Source organism: Equus caballus, chromosome 3 (genome assembly GCF_041296265.1).
Source record: "Equus caballus isolate H_3958 breed thoroughbred chromosome 3, TB-T2T, whole genome shotgun sequence".
Taxonomy (NCBI): Eukaryota; Metazoa; Chordata; class Mammalia; order Perissodactyla; family Equidae; genus Equus; species Equus caballus.
The window spans coordinates 87812049-87830401 of record NC_091686.1 but is presented as its reverse complement, the minus strand read 5'-3'; the positions used below and the strand labels follow the sequence as shown (position 1 = coordinate 87830401).

Below are 18353 nucleotides of genomic sequence, written 5' to 3'. Positions count from 1 at the left end.
CAAACCATGCTGAGGCAGCATCCCACATGCCACAACTAGAAGGACCCACAACAAAGAATATACAACTATGTACCAGGGGGCTTTGGGGAGAAAAAGAAAAAAAAAATTAAAATTAAATCTTAAAAAAAAAAATCAAGCCAAAGAAATATATTTAAAAAAAAAAAAGTTTGACAGGAATTGCATTGAATCTATTGATGGCTTTGGGTGGCATGGATAGTTTAACAAGATTAATTCTTCCTATCCAGGAACATGAGATATCATTCCACGTATTTATGTCTTCTTTAATTTCTCTCATCAATGTCTTATAGTTTTCAGTGTATAGGTCTTTAACCTCCTTAGTTAAATTTATTCCTAAATATTTTATTATTTTTGATTCTTTTGTAAATAGGATTACATTGAGTTTAAAAATATATATTATTGAATTTAGTAAAACCTCTGCAATAGAATAATTCTGTGAAGGTATTTCTCTTCAAAGATTATATAAAGGAAATCTTAGTACAAATCACATGAAAGTTCCTACAGTACAGTAGTCAAGACAGCTGGCAGACTTATATGAATATGAATAGATAAATTCTACAGTTGCTCTATCCAAGATGGTAGCCACTACCCATATGTGACCATCAAAATTTAAATTAATTTAGTTAAAATAAAATAACTTCATTTGACAGAGGTGAGGTTTCCATCATTGCAGAAAGTTCTACTGGACAGCGCTGTTTGACAGTATGAGTTCCATGAGGCTAGTGGCTATTTTCCCTGTGCCAACTGAAGACATATTTGTGAAAAGAATGAATAAATGAAAGATGGTATCAGGAACAAAATCTGGCAACATATAGTAAGAGATGTTTGTTACAGAATTTTTACAATATAAAACATTGGGAATAACTTGTATATCCAATAAAACGCATCCATCAATAATAACATGGTCTCATAATGGAATATTATAAAGTCATTAAAAGAGTTGTTTAGAAAAAACTAATGACTTGGAAAGACAGTTATGTTCTATAGCTAAATGAAATAAACCATAGTAATATTTTAATGGGAAATAATTATGAAAATATAAACATTAATAGAGAGGAATCTAGATATCAGATATTTTATTTTTCATTTCTTCAATTTATATTTTCTAAAGTTTTTATAAATGTGATCTAATTTTGTCATAAGAAAAAAAAACTGTTGTTCTTTAAAGCTCATACATTTAACCTATAAAGCCCTGACCTAGGATTGATTCCTAAAGAAATTTACCAAAAATAATTATATAATTTTTACTTCATTATAAAGAAAGAAATCAAAGATTTCTGTATAAGAATGGTAAACACTTATTCCTAATAAAAAATGAAGACAGAAGGGTGTAAGAAGAGAATAACAAAATATATGCTAAACGTCACAGAAGAAAACATAACAAAGGCGTTAAACCATGCCTTTGAATAATACTAAATGTATGGCCGATTAGTTATAGATGTTAAGCTACTCCAACTTACAGGTTAAGTGAGAAAAAAATAAGCTAAAAGTTACATAGACAGTATGATCCTGAGTTTGTTGAACTTACATAATGTAGAGGCAACAGACAGGTGTTTCAGCAAATAAATACATGGACCCAGAGAAATACATAATTAGCTGTTTACAAGGGATTTCTCTAAGTGTTGGGTGACAATTTTTTTCTTCATACCTTTTTATAGTTTTAAAATATTCACAGTTAAGTCTGGCTTTGTTTTATAAGCAAAAAAACCAAAATGTTATGTCAAAAAAACAGAGCCCCAAGTTCTGAATTATCTGCTTCCTCCACGTTCCTCCAGATCAGTGAAGAATGAGTGCCAAGCAGAGGGTGTGACTGTGGGACCAGGACTGGACAGGATCTCCTTCCAAAGCCCTTGACTAACACCACCTGACTCAACTGCGCTTCACTCTCCACATTCACCTCAGCTCAGCACTAGGGGATGCGACACTGGCTTTCACTGCCAAGGATTACCTTACATGGACTTAACTATCCGCCACACTGCTCATATGTTCTATTTCTCAACTGCAAACTCCAGTCCCCACTCCTTTAGTTTCCTCCCATAGTGCCTCATCTAGCACCGGATATAGCTTTAGCAAAAAAAAAAGGGACATTAAAAAGTTGAACAGGACATTCTCCCATGAATAGAAAGTGCACAATTTTTCATCCCAGCAGGCACTCTTTTCAGAGAAAGGGTGAAATTAATAGTAGAAGACCAAAACTATCCCTAGGGGAAAAGAGTTTTTTTGAGTAATTGAGAAAATTCTTGAGGCAAAGCTATTAAGAGATGTTTTTTACCCATCCAAAGTCATCATACCTACAGTTTTTATTTATCTATTTTTTTAAAGAGGCAAGCATCAGTAAGGTATATTTGCAGTGGAAGAAAAGTGAAACTACAGCAACTTCAGAATTTCAGAGATAGGTGAAATGGTGACTAGGAATAGAAATAGTTGGAAGAATGGCAATACAGTTTGATAAAACTGTGTGACGAAGTTAGAAAGTCTTAACTTCAAAGGTTAAACTTTAAGCAATCACAGGTGGAAAGCCTAAAAACGTTGTCAATATTATACCAGTTCTTACACACGGACGTGACAAGAGCAGAACAGAATAGAGAAGCAAAGCACATGATGACAAGGCAGGTGGCCTGCTGGATAAGGACACAGAAGCTGAAGACTGACAGCAAGAGTCAAAATCTCACTTCAGCCATCACTGGCTGTCTGACTCCCAACAAGTTACCTAACCTTTCTGTACCTCCAATTTCCCTGCTGTAATGAGGATAATAACAATACGTACCCCATACGGCTCTTAGGAGAATAAAATCACACCACACAGTGAGTTTAATAAGTCCTAGTTGATTTGGATGTGAGGTGGAGAACCACCATTTCAGAGGAATCCACTTTATTTGCTTTACAAACATGATAAAAAGCTGAATTTCTGTTTAAAATTCAAACATCAGTTTGACTTGGGGTCATGAACGCCTGGTTCTTCTACCTCAAGGTGAACTGTGGGCACAGCATTTTCTTTTCTATGCCCCAGTGTGCCATGAGGAGGCGCACTGGATGAGCCCCACATTGTCTTGCTACTTTCACATTCCTATGATCTATACAGCCCGGAGAAAAAAGTGTTTTAATACTGCTGCTTACAAAATATTTTCACAGTAGGAACTGAAATGGTGGAGCATTTCAACATATTTATGTAACAGCTAAATTAAACAAAGAGCAAGTACAATCTCCCAGTGGGAGAGCTACAGAAGTAAAAACCGATCAAAACAACGAGTTTTCACAATGTATGCAGTCCTAAAGTTTCAAGGAACAAAAGAAAAGCCCTGAAAACCCAATCCTCGTGTTGGAAAGAGCAGATAGAATAAGAAATAACAAGATGAGGTTTTGCTTTTTTTCTTTTTTCTCTTCCTTCATAGTCTCATAGAGAGATGGAGGAAATACTAATATCAGATAAAATGAATTCCACTGACACAGGTACATCTTTTCACCTCATAATCAAATTTATCTAGTACTTATTAACTTATGATTAATTAACTTAGTTACTTTATTAACTATTAGAAGCCGGTGGGGATTTTGAAGAATTATTTTAAATCTCATGTCTGCCCTCTACGAGTATATATACATATGTATATACACACACACACACACACATATATCATAGAATAAGATATATATGTTATATATAATAAGGTACATAAAAATATATTGTATTTTTATGTACTATAAAATAAGATATATACACATTTAAAGAGGAACGGTAAAATGTATTCAAATACAAGAATAAATGGCTTAACTCTGGGATCATAAATTCACATGATTATCAAGTCCAGGAAGGCCAAGAAAATCTGTGTAAGAGGCAAAGTAGATGCTAAGCCAAAAGGAAGCATGCTTTCTCAGAAAAGCTGCCCACCAAGCGCCCATGGACTGCTGCCACTTGGGAACGGAGGCCCAAGGTTCCCAGATTTCTAATTTTCTAAACAGAAACAAGAATCTAGACATTTATGTAAAATCTCTATTTTTTTCAGCACTAGAATCTAATTCAAACATTCTAAAACACCTTGTAAATCAAACACACCTCTCTGAGGCCGACGCAGCCTGTGAGCTGCTGGTTTACAGTCTGTGGTTCATTAAGTGCTATATAAAAATGTTTGCTGGCACTTTATGATGCTTCAGATGTTTAACATGCTACAACATTTTTTCTCATAAAAACCTGAGCTAACTATTACACCAATTTTGTGGGGAAATTGAGGATCAGGGAAGCTAAATAATGTCTACACAGTCACATATCCAGGAAGCAGAAGATTTGGTCTCAAAACAAGGTTTCTCCAACTCCAATGTCCATACTCTTTCTAACATAAAATTCTTTTTACCAAAAAAGGATGTGTGAAAAAGAGAACTTTATGTTAGACCTGGGAGAATAGGTAAGATTTGGGCAACCAGGGGGGAGAAATGAAATGGTCTTGGTTAGAGGCAATATGTGAACACTGGGAGGAAGGAATGAGCATGGTATTTTTACAGAATAGCGTGGAAACCGCCTGGAAACAGTAGGTGCTTCATATTGGGAAATCCAGGGAAGGTGGATTATATACAATATATAAATAATATTTAATTTAACATTCACCACTGAACAGTAAAAGCTAATAAACTCAAAGAAATGACTTTTATTTACTCTTGTCAATCTCCAGTGTCAAACAATGATCAACAACACTCAATACTGTCTTCACTGTTTTCTAAGAGAAACAGATTTCAATGACAACTGAAAAAAGGTGAAAATCATGTTGACACATGTACACGAGCAAAATTCTAATGAAGTGTCCTCCTAATACACACATCCAAAAGCAACCGAAAAATACAGTTACCCCATATTTCAAACAAAAGTTAGTGTCCTTTTTAGATAAATTATCCATAAAATTACATTCCTTAATTTCACCTGAAGATGACAGTCTCCCTACAACATGCCTCACTCTGACAGCCCTGAGAGCACGATCTGCTCCTCCAAGGAGTTAAAGCGCTGCCCTGATCACTGTGAAGAAACTAGCCTATGTTCTTAAGCAAATAATTTATTTAGTTTTAAGCCCACAAAAAGAAGACTCTGATCCCTTTAAAAATCCAAATTGTATTCTTCCCATTAAAACAACCTTCTCTTTGTGGGGAAATTATAATTAACACAAAACATGAATAAGGAGGTCATTTACCATGGAACTAGCATTGGAGAGATGGTACAAATGTCACTAGAACTTCTGATATTTATTTTCTTCAAAAGAAACTGGAAGGCTGGGGGTTTTTTAATGTAAAGTATATTAATTCTTAAAATTTTGGCTCAGTTTAAAAAAATATTTCAAGCCAGCCCTGATGGCCTAGTGGTTAAAGTTTGGCATGCTCCACTTGAGCGGCTCAGGTTCAGTTCCCGGACACAGAACTACACCATTCGTCTGTCAGTAGCCATGCTGTGGCAGTGGCTCACAGAGAAGAACTAGAAGGACTTACTACCAGAATATACCACTACGTATTGGGGCTTTGGGTAGAGAAAAAGAAAAAAGAGAGAGGAAGGCTGGCAACAGATGTTAGCTAGGGTGAATATTTCCCAGCAAAAAATAAATAAATAAATAATTTATAAGCCTCCCCTCCCAAAATGTGCAGATCTCCACAGTTTGTAACCTCTGGATAAGGACCACAATGGTGAACAAAACACACAACCTGTCCTGAAAGCCATAAAGTCTAGTGAAAGACACAGAGATGTTCTAAGGCAATTAAAATATTGAAATATTAAAATTGTAAAAGATGATTTGAGAACAACAGATTGGTGGGGTCACCCTCCCAGACTTAGGAAGAGGGAAAGCTTCCCAAGGCCACCAACCTGTGCACTGAGACCTAAAGAAAATGCAGGAATTGACCAGAGTTGGGGGCAGAGTGGAGGAGACTTGCAGCAATGTTCAAACAGGAGAAATGGCTGGTACAAAAGTGGGATGGAAAGAGACTGCCAATCACATTTGGGGAACAGAATTGTCACTTTTTGACTTTCTTTACCACACCCCTTCCCCAGAATATCCCAAGAAAGTGAAGAAAGTATTGTAGTATCACTTATATTTTATGATATTTTAATATACTAACTCAAGCAGCATGTGACTTTCAGGCCATTTTTCATTCATGAAAAGATTAGCTTTATGTTAAATACACCTTAAACATTAGAGAGAAGGAGGAGGAAATATATAGAGATTATTCTATGGCTTTAAAATATTGCATCTCAAAGTTAAACTCAACCTAATTATTTGGTTTGGTGTAGGCTGGCACACCCCAGAGGAATATTTAAGAATTTCCTGGGGGTAGGAGACTATTTCAAACAATACAGCTCCACTTCCCCCAATCCCTGAAGATTCTGACGGGTGTCTTGTATGTGTGTGTGTGGAAGTGTCTCATTCCTCAGACTTATAAGGAAAGAAAAAAGCTGGAAATCGAGGTAACTAGTCAAAGCAGTAACTAGCAAGTATGGCAAGGTGGACTACATTCATAAATGCATTTCACAAACGTCATTGAATGTTTCTTATCACAACCTTGAAAGACGAACAGTGTGTTTCTGCTCAAAAAGTGTGTATGTGATTTTCCTCTGATTATTCATCCAGTTGCTGGCAGAACTAGAACCTCAAACTTAGATCTGCTAACTTAGGGTGGAAAAAATACTCTTTCAGAGATCCTATGTGGTCCTTAACATAGACTGTGGTGTGATGAGGAATGCATTGTTAGATGCAGAAGCCTTCATTCCTGGGTTGAGGTTGTTGAAACCTGTGTCTCTCCCCAGAAATGTGGTCTCTTCCTGACAGTGAGGTTGTCTCCGCCTTAACACCCAGCCCCTAGCACTGCCAAGCCTCCTCTTTTCTCTCACCCCCTGAGCCACAAGCACAGCCTCTTGTATTTCCCCTAATCTGGACTCAATTGCTCCTTTCACTCCTTCTTTTCTGACTCCAAGGTTCCTACCAAAAGTAGCACAGATTTTAGAAGTCAGAGATCTGTGTTCAAATTCTGAATCTGACATTTACAAGCTTTGTGATCCAGAAGAAGGTATTTAATGCCTCTGACCTCTAGTTTCCTCATCTGGAAAATGGTGCTGGGGAAGGCAAATAAGTGAAAAACTTAATTAAATATAACCTAAGAGGTCCGTCTGATAGCTATTGCTATTATATTTTATGTGTTTAACGACATTTTGTAGCCTCAATTCCTTTATCTGACTTTTAGGAATACATACTTTACTTCTTATTTCTATCTTTGGAAGGTAATTCTTCACAAATATGTCAACAAAGCAGTTCCATAGTATAGGGTTAAGGAAATGAACTCAGATAGAATGTCGGAGTCTGAATTCATGTCTTCACCTCTTCCTAGCTGTGTAACCTTGGACAATTTAGTGACTCACTTTGTGTCTAAAAAGGGGATAGCAATCTACCTACCTCATACAGCTTTGGTGTTAATTTAATTAAATGAAATTAAATAAAGTAGAAAGCACTTAAAATATGATAGGAGCTCAATAAATTCTTCTATTATTTGTTAGTAGAGGTGTTACCATTTCCTTCTTTATTTAAACCACAGTCAATTCAGCAGGTCAATTATGAGGGGACTGAAATTGATGTCCAATGGGTAAATGGATTAAAATCTTATGGATCCTAAAGAGAAAAATATATTTGCTTTCAGATTACAATTCACTTTGTGTCTTAAATCAAATTAAAGCAAGGTTTCTCTTAGTCTGTGAACTTCAGCTTATCCATCTATTATTTGTTTTTTTAAAAACGCATGGACATTTGGCTCAGATTTCTGTGAAAACTAAATTCAATTCATAAGTTACAACATATAACTCAAATCCAACATTTAATTTTATGTTTTATTCAAGTAAGAGCAACACAGCTGGGAGGGGAGGAAAGTCAGAATTTGCTTAAATTTGTGATACTTTTAAGATTCACAAAATAGACTAAAGGCAAAGCTGAGGTATTTTTTTGCAGCAAAGATACAAGAAGAGCCCAAAGGAATGAAGTGGTGAGCAGAGTTTCAGCCCTGTAATCTTCACTGGGGATCTACTTTTTCAGTTGCAATATCTAATGTTCAAAACTAAAAAACAAATCACAAGCTGAAACTGATCCGGTATTCATTGTATGTTCCATTTCTGTAACTATCAAAGAACATATGGCCCATCATTTTACTCTTTTGTGTATGTTTGTTTTGTTCCAAGAGCAGAATGTATTCTCAGCTATATTAATCATATTTCAAAATCAAGTTTATGCTTTATATGTAGGTTTTATGTAGTCTCTGATGCATTCTGAAAGCACACAGTACTTTTTCGTCTATGTAGACCTAGAAATGATGCTTTAAAAAATCAGGAAAATTGTAAATTTGGCTGAATACCTGCAAACCTAGCAGACGTCTTCTGGAAACTTCTCTCAACATTGATATTTTTGTATATTTTGTAAGACTGACACATGTCATTCTATGCTGGCTGCTTCTCTTCTGTTATGTGTTTGTTTGTATATGGACATAACCATAGTACTGTTTAACCAAAGTACTCCCTAACAGATATGTCTGTGGGTACCAGCTTGTCTCCTAAGTATTCTCTGAAAATTACAGACTCATTCCTGCCTCTCTACACTGCTTATTAAAAATACTTTAAATATCCCCTTTGCTTCCAGGACGATGGCTGAGAACTAAGGCTGCAAAACTTATCTGGAACATGTGCCTGCCTACGGGTAACAGCTACACTGTATATAGGAGCATCTTCTATACAAGTATGTGTTTCTAACCATTTATTATTCATTCTTTCTAACTTTTCTCCCTATTTTGCTTTTTTAATGGGCATACTGTAGATTTTCAGAAGGAGTCACGGAACAAAATAATTACTAAACAGGGAAATTAAAGAAAGGCATTTTAAATTCAATGGCAAGTGCAAAATTAAATTAGATTTTAATGTTTCTTTGCGAGAATGCACTGCCCACGCATGTACTGCCTAATGTCTTCTGGAGCCACTTTCTACCTTTCACTTTTTTTTGTTTTGCTGTCTTCTCAGTTGTCCTTGGAAAGAGCTCAGAGTTGTTCCACTTTTTCAATCCTTGGTATCATAGCTCAATTCTGGGCCCTCATCATTTCCAGCTCATTTTTAACTGCCTACATGACAGTTTTCCCCACCTCCAACCCACACTATAAACATCCTCTAGATTAAATTTTCTAAACACCACTTTCATCATGTCACAGTGTTGCTTAAGACCCTTCTGTGGCCTAGTGACCATGGAAAAAGCCCACACTTCTTATGCTGACAGATTCCAAGTCCCAGAAAATAGTATCCCATCTTAGTTATCAATCTAACCTCATGACTTCTCAACTTCCTGTTGATCCCATCAGAATAAATTCCTTTTCATCTCCCATGTACCACTGAATATTCTACCTCAGTGATTTTCCTGATGCTCACCTCTTCTTTTTGCCCCCATCTCTTCAGCTATCCAAATCCTATCTATCCTCCAAGGCCGACTGAAGTGTCATAAATCCTATAAAAACTTTCAACTGCTCCTGCCCACAAGTCATACTGTTCTCTGAATTTGCACTACACTTACCACCTGGCTATGCAATTCAGTGACGTTTATATGCTGTGCTGCATTGTTTCTCCTTTGGAACCACTGCTAGTCCAAGTAGATCATAAGCTGCTTGAAGTCATGAAGTATTTCCTGTTCTATCTTTCCTTTGTATTACCCATTGTGCTTTTTTCATTGCTGGAAACACACTAGAGATACAAGGACACAAAGTGGACTTGATACAATAATCTTTAAAAAGGTTTATAAAATGAAATTCTACTAACTGTACTATTACCCAAGGATAGATTGATGATTGTCTAAGTGATGTGAATGGGGCAAATCCATGTGCTGTGAAAAAGGTTAAGTAGAGATCAAATTTTTATAAACAAAGCAACAAGTTAAATACAATGGATGGTGATATTTAAATAATCTGTGGTGACTCTCTTTATAAAGAGTAGAGGACCTCCTGATTTTTGCAGTTTCAAACACAGGTTTTTGTCTTGTTCTTTTAAGAAGGAAGCTTTTTAATTTTCTAAAATAAGAATTGAGAAAATCAAACAGGCAGGGGAGAGCAAAGTAGACATGTCTGCTGGCTGAGAGAGCGCACTCATAGTAATCCAGAACAGTGTATCAGAGCACAGATGAGATGAGGAGGGTGCCCCTAGAGAGAGGCTCCCTGTGACGGACCATCAGAGTCTGAACTGGGTGAGGAGTGCATCCTCATGGAAGAGCAAACTGGAACGAGGTATGAGATGGAAAAGCATCCAAGCAAGAGGGAGAAGAAGCCCAGCATCAGCACTCAGAACAAGCAGAGATCCCTGTGGAAAGGTGGCCTGAGATTTCAGTACCTAAGCAAGATGAGGAGGGCATCCATTCATGGGTGTGGCTTAGTATGAGGCATCAGAGCTCCAGCAGGGTGAGGAGGCTTCACGCATGTAGGCTGGTCCAGCAGGGAGAATCAAGAGCTCAAATGGAATGAGGAGGACATTCATAAATGAGGGAAGCCTAGCAATGGATGTAATAGTCCACGCAGGGTGAGGAGGTCATTTCCACATAGAATGACTTAGGATAGGGCATAAGATCCTGAGTGACGAGGACATTCCCTTATGGAGAGTCAGAGTTGGCACAGGGTGAAAAGAGCATCTGCATAGGGGAGGAGTTGGAAGGGAAGATGGGAGATTGGTTTATTAAGCATAATATATTTCTTGGGAGAAACCTAGAAGACAGATTTCTGAGACTCGGAGATGAAAATTACACATATGCAAAAGGAGAAAACTAGAATGAATCTTGTGGTTTTGGACTGGTATTGGTAATACTAATGAGAACTCATGGTTTTCACTATACAGAGAGAAATAATTATGAACAAGAAGGACTACGTGTCTGTATGCGTGTTATACATTTCTCTATTCCCCAGATCTATCCACTGTACGGCCTGGAAGCAGTGACACTCTGAAAGCCATCGACACACCTAACTCCTGCTCTTAGCTTCTACCATTTTACACTAAAAGGAATCGAGCTAGTTAGAGAAATGGTTGATTCTAGGCCTGAGACAGAGAAAGTACAAGATAAGCTACAAATACCTGATATGGGGGTATTAATATCCAATATATAAGAAACTCATAGAACTTAATAGCAAAAAAACAAATAACCGAATTTAAAAAGTGGGCAAAGGACCTGAATAGACATTTTTCCAAAGAAGACATACGGATGGCCAACAGGCATATGAAAAGGTGCTCAGCCTCACTAATTATTATGGAAATGCAAATCAAAATCATGATGAGATCACCTCAAACCTGTTAGGATGGCTTTTATCAAAAAGTCAAAAGATAAGTGTTGGTGAGGATGTGAAGAAAAGGGAACCCTTGTGCATGCACTGTTGGTGGGAATGGCATTTGGTGCAGTCATTACGGAAAACAGTATGGAGGTTCTGCAAAAAATTGAAAATAGAACTATCATGTAAGATTCAGCAATTACACTTCTACGTATATCCAAAAGAAAGGAATTCAGTACCTCAAAGAGATATCTGCACTCTCATGTTCACTGCAGATTATTTACCAGAGCCAAGACATGGAAACAATCTAAGTGCCCATCAACAGATGAATGGATAAAGAAAATCTGGTGTGTCTATATATATGTATATATATATATATACATATATATAATTTTCTTTATCCATTCATATATTTTCATATTTGTATCTTTTTCTACATAAAATAGATAAATAAAATATATGAGCCATAAAAAAGAAGGAAATTCATGGGCCAGCCTGGGGGTGTAGTGGTTAGGTTCACATCTTCCGCTTCAGTGGTCCAGGGTTTGCAGGTTTGGACCCCAGGCAGAGACCTACACACCACTCATCAAGCCATGCTGTGGTGGCATCCCACATATAAAATAGAGGAACATTGCCACAGATGTTAGCTCAGCAACAATCTTCCTAAAGCAAAAAGAGAAAGATTGGCAACAGATGTTAGATCAGGCCCAATCTTCCTCAAAAGAAAAAAAAAATGGAGGAAATTCTGCCATTTGTGACAATATAGATGAACCTAAAGGACCTTATGCTAAGTGAAATAAGCCAGACAGAGAAAGAGAAATACTGCAGGGTCCCACTTATACGCACAATCTAAAAAAGTAAAACACATAGAAACAGAATGTATAAGAGTGGTTATCAGGGTCTGGGGAGCTAGAGAAATGTGGAGATGTTGGCCAAAGGGTACAGACTTTCAGTTTTAAGACGAGTAAGTTCTGGGGGTTTAATGTACAGAATGGTGACTAACAATGTATTGTATACTTGAAATTTGCTAAGATAGTAGATCTTAAGTCTTCTGACCACAGAGACACAAAAAAGTTAATTGTGAGGTGATGCATCTGTTAACTGGTTTGACTGTGGTAATCACTTCACAATGTATACTTATATCAAATCTTCACATTGTAAACCTTAAATACATACAATTTTTATTTGTCAATCATACTTCAATAAAGCTGGGAAAAAAATTTTTTAAAGATAAGCCACAAAGTAAGGAAATGCTCAAATAATGGGACATACCCTAAGGACAGAGAAGCCAGCTTAAGTGGTGGACTGCCTGCAAAATTGGGTAACAATTTGAGCACAAAAATAAAATAGAAAACCTTTATTTATATAGGTAACAATTAACAAAGTAAACAACAGATTTATGAGGAACAAGATATTTACACAGTTCTAATGTACCTTCCCACAAAACATTTATTAATTACAATAGGGAAAAGAATTATTTTACAGTGGAGGACTCTAGCAGACTCCATCTTAATAAAGTAATCAAAGTGAGCATCAGCAGTAATGGGGCAAACTGAAATCATGCACCATCTGATAGGATGTAACGAAAAGAACAAAGCATTCCTTCTGTGGTTTCTTGACAAAGATGCCTAATCTGACTGTAATCATGAGGAAACATCAGTAAAATTTATAGACAGAACATTCTACGAAATAACTAGCCTGCAATCCTCAAAAGTGTCAAGGTCATGAAAATCAAAGAAAAAATGTGGAAATGTTCCACACTGAAGAGGTCAAAAGAGACAAAACAACTAAACGCCATATGTGATTTTGAGCTGGATCCTTTCACTATAAAAGATGCATTTGGGACAACTGGCAAAACTTGAATGGAACTGAGATTTCTCTGAACGTATCAAAATTGATTTCTTGGTTTTGATGGTGGTATCACGATTATGTGTGGGAGTGTCCTTGTTTGTAGGGTTTAAACAGTAAAGTGTTTGGGAATGATAGGGAAACAAATTAGTAACTCACTCACAAATGGTTCAGGGGAACAAAACATTCTTTGTACTATGCTTCCAATTTTTCTGCAATTTTGGGATACCATAAGAAAATTATTAACAATAGATACTTTGAAAATCATTAAAATATGTTAATATAAAACCACACGTATATAAAATAAACTAGAGCAGGGAGGGTTGATGCAAGGACCAAAAAAGGAGCGTAGCGTTATCTATGCGGCAAACACATCTGCCGTTGTTTGTGCTATGAAGAGTTGCTACACCTAATTAGTGCTGCACGCAACTGATGGTATTTAGTAAAACTTTGGTTGTTCGAATATACATTTTAAAACTCATCTCAGATAGGCAATTAGTCTATCTGAGTAATGGCTGGCTTAAGTTCAAATGTGGCGGACTTGCTAACCAGAAGAGTCATAAAAATTTTTTTAAATAAATAAAATACTACCTTAAAAATAGACATTCTTTTAAAATTTTATTTTTCCTTTTTCTCCCCAAATCCCCCTGGTACATAGTTGTATATTTTTAGTTGTGGGTCCGTCTAGTTGTGGTATGTGGGACACCACCTCAGCATGGCCTGATGAGGGGTGCCTTGTCCACGCCCAGGATCCGGACTTGCGAAACCCTGGGCCACCCAAGCGGAGCGTGCGAACTTAACCACTCGGCCACGGAGCCGGCACCCAAAATAGGCATTCTTAATCTAAGAAGAAACATTGGAAAAAATGGAGTAGTTCGAAAATTTGGGCCAGCAGCCAGAGACATCTCTTACTAGAGCTTCCATTCCTACTATATAGAAAGTTTTTCTCCTCTCCTTCCAGTCTCACGGGCATTATCGATCAAGAGATGTTCTGAAGAAGTGGCTGGTGCAACTGATTGAAAGCTATGCAGAAAAATTTTACTGGAAGTTCTAGAATTTTAGACAAGTGTGTCCCAGGACAGCAAAAATCTCTCTTTGACAACCAAAGCTCTCTTCTTTCTAAAATCTGGAGGTTATAAATATCACCTATGTGAGAACTGAGATCTTATCCCCAATCTCTTTAAATGGGATTCACAGCTTGCTTGGCTTTTATTCACCACTACTCCTACCACATCTCAGAGACAAAAAAGACTAAGAGATGACAAAGATTGATTTCTTTCCTCAACTCCACCTGTATGTGGTCTATATGACACTATAAACTCTGCCAATAAACACATAAATCTGGTAACTTACTCTGAACCATAAACCACTTTAATGGGTCCAATTGAAGCTGGGCTATAACTCAATTTTTGGTTTAGTAAACTTTTACATTAATATCTCAGGAGGAGTCCTGACAAAGATGGAGAGCCTGGAGCTGCTACTTCCTCTGCTTTTATAGTACAGCTTGAACAGGATATCTTGTAAGCTGAAGCATCTAAGGTAGCATGCAGATTTGCAAAGGTCCAAAAGATATTAGGTAGAGCCTAAAAGAAAGCAATCTTTTGAATGCCATTTGATACAGTGGCCTGCAGAGTACAGGAAGAATCAAATAGTAGACCCTGGTCATTTTCTTAAATAGCACTTAATGGTTCTTAACCTTCTTCTGTCTGCAACCATCATTATTACTGTGTACCTGTACTATCGTCATTATCTGTGGTGAATATTGCAATGGGGACGAAATGTTTAATGAATATCCTTCACTTGGGCTCTTGGATAACGTAATCTGAAGGTTATAATTTTATACAAAATAAGGCCAGATTCCTCTCATTTTTGATAGGCAGTGGGAAATAAAATCTCTATCTTAAACTTTTGTTAAAAAAAAATCAAAGTGCATTATATTTTCATACTCAAGGCTAGAACCAATACTGAGTATATTTAAATTGACATCACATCTGGATTAAATTTTTTAATTCTAGAAGGAAATGCTTAACCATGTGAAGGATATTATCAATTGCTTTCAATTGTTTTGACAATTCCAATCTAGTTTATTTTCTTCATGCTTTCTTGAAATAACTTCATAGATTTGATATTTTGGTATATGTCATGGTCATTTGGCTTAATTTAAAAAATAATCTCTCTAATTTGGTCCTTTCAGAATCCTCTATCTTTCCACATATTTTTTTTTGCACTAAAATTTTCTCTAAAGTTAATTCTTATCTACCAACTGATACAGTAGTAAACATTTAATTACGTTGTCTACATATCAATTTCAAATTCTTGTCAGGGTCTGTCTTAGTCCATTTGGGTTGCTACAACAGAACACCATTAGCTGAGTGGCTTATAAACAACAAACATTTATTTCTCACAGTTCTGGAGGCTGGAAGATCAAGATCAGGGTACCAACATAGTTGGGAGAGGGCTATCTTCTGGGTCATAGACTTCTTATTGTATCATCAAATGGTGAAAGGGGATGGGAATTCTGTGAGTTCTCTTTTATAAAAGCACCAATTTCATTCATGAAGACACCACTCTCATGACCTAAGCACCCCCAAAGGCCCCCCCTCCTAATACTGTTACTTTGGGCATTAGGATTTCAACATATGAATTTGGAGGGGACACATTCAGACCACACCAGGGTCTCAAAATTTAAATATGTTTTCAGAATGAATTTCCAGCATTACCTTTTTTCTTTTCCCTAGATCATCCTGGAACAATATGGCGTTTTCTAATTCCTGTCCCTACTTTACATGTATCTAAAGTATAGAATGCCAATTTCAGTGTTATACAGTAGAAATCAGAAGAGCTGGGTTTGAGTCTTAATTTTTATAACATAGTATTGGATGAGGTATATAATACCTTGTCTTCAATTGGCTCTAAGTATTGCCATTCCCATTTTAGAAATTGAGAAACCTGAAGCTCCAAGAGGTTCAACAACTTGCTTAAGGCCAGACAGCTAACAAAAAGGACTTGTGATTCAAAATTATATCTGTCTGTTTTAAATATCTGTGTGTGGAGTTTTAAAAAAATTTTCTGTTCTATAATGACATCCTTAATTATTCTGCTTAACAGAAGGTTCTAATCTATCTCAAATCTTGAAGTAATAGAATGCCTTTCGTTCAGCTTTGCCTCCAAGTTAAACATCAGATACCAGGATAAATACAAGGATGAATAAGAAACAACCCTTTCTTTCAACAAATTTATAACCTAGAATAAAAGAGCAAAAATTCAGCTGGATTATGCAGGAAAAAGCTTGCCCTCTCCCCCCCCTTTTTTTTTTTTCACTTATCTCAACATTTAAATTTTCCACTGGAGGTGGAACCTGTAATATATGAGAAGGTAATGAATTGTTAGAAAAATTTGGTTTCAGGTGACACGCTATCATCATTGGCCCAGTCACAGAGAAATAGCACACAAAGGTTACCTAAATGAGGCTTTTCCTAAATTAGATTTCCAGGTCAAGAGATTGCTTTTTCATGTTGGAATAAATGTATTGAATCAACTAGTAGAAATTTCACCATGCAGACAACATCTCAGTGTTTATGAGCCCGTGTTGAGATAACATTTTCAAAGAATGGGGGTGAAAGGTAAGGATTTAGGGACAAAGGAAGACTGATAACCTAGAATGAGAATCTGCACTTGTCCCAGTGGCCATAGAGAAACTGCCAGACATCTGACTTCAGGTGAACCTAGAAATATTAACTAGTGTCAGTTGTAGGGAGTGGCTTCAAAATGACTCATGTGCTGTATTTTTTGTTAAATGATGCATTATAAAAAAAAAACATTTACTCCAGAATGAATGAAGAAAACAACTAGGGAGACTATAAAAAGATTAGTTCTCAGAAGAAATATTGGTCATTGGTCCTTGGTGTCAATTTATAATTATATTAATTATAATTATTCATATATTTGTATATTGTGATGAATTAAGCTTAGAAATGCAGTTTATTTTAAAAGAATCAAATGCAGATGGTAAATTTAGTTACTGCAAAGGAGCCCTGATTTAGAAACAAAAATGTCAAGATATAAACTAAAACAGAAATGAAAAAAATAACTAAAGATGAAGTTATTTCTCAAACAGGAATAGGTATTCCAGAAACTATTTTTAGCCTTTCAGATATTAAATTGGTGAAAACAAAAGTTCAATATGAGGATACGTCTTTTCACAGGTTCAAGGAAAACTTGATTAAAGAGAAAAGAAAACCCCTATGTGTACATGAAGGAGTCCACCTACTGGACAGAACTGTTAATTGGTGTGGGGGAAAAAAGTCACAAACAGGTGTTTTATACTCTAGGCAGAAATCCTCTCAGCAACGTGAAAATATAGCTTTTTTTTTTTTTTAACAATTAGCATTACTATTCTAACACAAAGCAGGAACCATTAAGTGTGCCTCACATCTAGAAGGGTTTAATACAAACCAAACTGGAAGGAAAGAAAGGAGGAAGGGAAGAAAGGAATGAATCCCAACTCTTTTTCCTGATTCTCCTGTTCCATTTTGTTCATTTTTTCCTGAGAAGTATTTTAGGGGACAGATTTTCATGTTCATTTTCCATAGAAAGATATGATGTCCTCCTAGCCTAAGGGTATTAGCAAAAAGAAAGCAGAGACTCATTTAAGAAGCAAAGCTTCATTCTAGTTTTAGCCAGTTTGACATTTGTGAGAAAACAGGGAAAGGTTGCCTTATGTCCTTCATTTGCACACTGTCTATCACCTTGGGCTCAGAGGTTTCATCTAAGATCATGTACTTCAAACTACCAAGTAAATATCCCGTACAGATATAGGACAATCAAGTCTTATTTGACAATTCATACCAATCAGGGAAGCCATCTTACCACCTGGCTCTTCCCCAATCGCCTCACCCCAGCAGCATTAGCCTCTGCACCCTGAGGCGGCTTGGAGAATGAAAACAAAGGCAGGACTTAGCCTAGTCCAAGGATTCCTTTGCCACCTCCTGGACATGCCTGACTCCTATCTGAAGTTTATAATCAGGCCGGTACCAGTAGGCTACAAACCCCTGCTGAAGGCATAGATGCCCAAAACGGAAGGCCTGCTTGCTGTGCTGACACCACTCTTAATGACTCAAACATCTGGAAAACAACATTTCACAGTGAAGATCAGAACTTCCCTGATAAGCAATAACTCACATGCTGTCTACTGTGCATTA

At 36.7% G+C, this 18353-nt stretch overlaps 1 protein-coding gene across 7 annotated transcripts in view; it reads right to left on the bottom strand.

The window, feature by feature from the left end:
* Window positions 1-18353, bottom strand: part of COX7B2 (cytochrome c oxidase subunit 7B2) — a 125254-nt gene that overhangs the window by 90799 nt on the left and 16102 nt on the right. The gene's annotated exons all lie outside the window — the stretch shown is intronic.